Raw genomic sequence first — 2841 nt, 5'->3', positions numbered from 1 at the left:
CCCCTGCCTTATGACCAATCAGATAGTGTTCGTCAGCTAAGCTATATTAAAAATCAAAAAACATTTACCTTTATTTAACATGGCAAGTCAGTTAAGAACAAATTCTTATTTACAATGGCGGCCTACCGGGGAACAGTGGGTTAACTGCTTTAATCATGGGCAGCTCGGGGATTCGATCCAGCAACCTTTCGGTTACTGGCCCAAAGCTATAACCACTAAGCTACCTGCCGCTCTAAATAGACAGGATATACACACAGTTCATCAAGAAGACAATGAGGTCAATGAGATACATTCATAACCACATTCCCACGCTGAATGTCGTGCTCTCAGTGAGAGCATGGTTTCACGGCAGAGAGAGACAGAGGAATGTGGAGGAGTAGTATGTTATGAAATCCCTAGGTGATAGATCTCGTGAGGAGACATTGTGTAACCTGCTGTTAAACCAACAGAAACAGGCTGACAGCAACATGCTCTGGCCTGAACCTCCATTCACACAGGACCCTCAGTTTCATCACAGCCTGTCAGCACTAAGTGCCATTCAGACGGACATGTACAGGCAGAAGTATCATCCAATGAGCATCCCTGCTACTGCAGTCTCCTGGAACAGAGCCTTTCAGAGGGAGAGTGACGATGACTAAACATGTACAGGCAGAACAGAAGAATCATCCAATCAACAGGTCTGTCTCCTTTCCTCCTCTCATCCAATCAACAAGCCTGTCTCCTCTCCTCCTCTCATCCAATCAACAAGCCTGTCTCCTCTCCTCAGCAGGGGGTCCGTTTGAATTTAGAAAACGAGTATTTATTTTGAATAACGCAACATTTAAAACGGACCTGCATCTGGACACAGACATTTTATGAGACTCCTGTTTCCCCACGAATCAAGGACAAAAAAGACAGTATCACTGTGGTTGGTTGAAAATGCTTTGTGCTTCACCAACCAGTACCTCTCCTGCAACTCCCAGTAATGCAACAATCTTTAGTTAAATCACATTATCTGGTGTAGCCAATCCGGCGCTGGTAGTGGGACGTGAGGGAGGAGCCTGTTGGGGTTGTTACACATTGTTAGTTCAATAGTACACGTTGCAATGCAATGTCATGTTCCTGTATATACTCTATATACTCTACTGTAACCTGTAACCATACGCCAAATATACAGTGGTTTTATTTGATGACATATTATTGATGGAATATGAGTACTTCAAGATGGCCACCATTGTTCCTGTACCAAAGAAAGCAAAGGTAACTGAACTAAATGACTATCGCCCCGTAGCACTCACCTCTATCATCATGAAGTGCTTCGAGAGACTAGTCAAGGATCATATCACCTCTACCGGCCACCCTAGACCCACTTCAATTTGCTTACAGCCCCAATAGCTCCACAGACGATGCAATCGCCATCATGACTGCACACTGCCCTATCCCATCTGGACAAGAGGAATATCTATGTAAGAATGCTGTTAATTGACTACAGCTCAGCATTCAACACCATAGTACCCTCCAAACTCATCATTAAGCTTGGGGCCCTGGGTCTGAACTCCGCATTGTGCAACTTGGTCCTGGAACAGCATTAAACACTAGTGGTGACTATTTAACAGTCTGATGGCCTGAAAATAGAAGCTGTTTAACAGTCTGATGGCCTGGAGATAGAAGCTGTTTAACAGTCTGATGGTCTGGAGATAGAAGCTGTTTAGAAGCTGTCTCTTGGTCCCAGCTTTGATGCACCTGTACTGTCTCCGCCTTCTAGATGGTAGCGGGGTGAACAGGCCGTGGCTCGGATGGCTGAGGTCGTTGATGATCTTCTTGGCCTTCCTGAGGTCGTTGATGCACCTCTTGGCCTTCCTGAGGTCGTTGATGCTCCTCTTGGCCTTCCTGAGGTCGTTGATGCTCCTCTTGGCCTTCCTGAGGTCGTTGATGATCTTCTTGGCCTTCCTGAGGTCGTTGATGCACCTCTTGGCCTTCCTGAGGTCGTTGATGATCCTCTTGGCCTTCCTGAGGTTGTTGATGCTCCTCTTGGCCTTCCTGTGACACCGGGTGCTGTAGATGTCCTGTAGGGCATGAGCTATGTCGAGAATACTAATATTTAAACAGTACAAAACCCCATAGCAAAATTGATAGATGCTTTGGGCTGACTGCACGTATTTGCAATTGCCGTACCAGGCGGTAATACAGCCCGACAGGATGCTCTCGATGGTGCATCTGTAAAAGTTTGTGAGGGTCTTAGGGGCCAAGCCAAATTTCTTCAGTCTGCTTTTGCGTCTTCTTCACCATGCTTTTGACCCTCTCCCTGTTAATGTGGATGGGGGCGTGCTCTCTCTGCTATCTGATGTAGTCCACGACCAGCTCTTTTGTTTTGTTAACATTGAGGAAGAGGTTACTGTCCTGCCACCACTCATCCAGGGCTCTCACCTCCTCCCCGTAGGCTGTCACGTCGTTGTTGGTAATCAGGCCTACCACTGTTGTGTCGTCAGCAAACTTGTTGATTGAGTTTGAGACCTGAGTGGCCACGCAGTCATGGGTGAACAGGGAATACAGGAGGGGGCTGGGCACTCCAGCCAACACTGGCGGTGTTGTTACCTACCTTCATCACCTGGGGTCGGCCTGCCAGAAAGTCCAGGACCCAGTTGCACAGGGAGAGGTTCAGAACCAGGGTTGTTAATGAACAGCATTCTTACACAGGTATTCCTCTTGTCCAGATGGGATAGAGCAGTGTGCAGTGTGATGGGGATTGCATCGTCTGTCAATCAATCAATCAATTTTATTTTATATAGCCCTTCGTACATCAGCTAATATCTCGAAGTGCTGTACAGACACCCAGCCTAAAACCCCAAACAGCTAGTAATG

Source organism: Salvelinus sp. IW2-2015, unplaced genomic scaffold (genome assembly GCF_002910315.2).
Source record: "Salvelinus sp. IW2-2015 unplaced genomic scaffold, ASM291031v2 Un_scaffold2061, whole genome shotgun sequence".
Lineage (NCBI taxonomy): Eukaryota > Metazoa > Chordata > Actinopteri > Salmoniformes > Salmonidae > Salvelinus > Salvelinus sp. IW2-2015.
The sequence above is the reverse complement of the archived record's forward strand: the minus strand, read 5'-3'. Positions refer to the sequence as shown.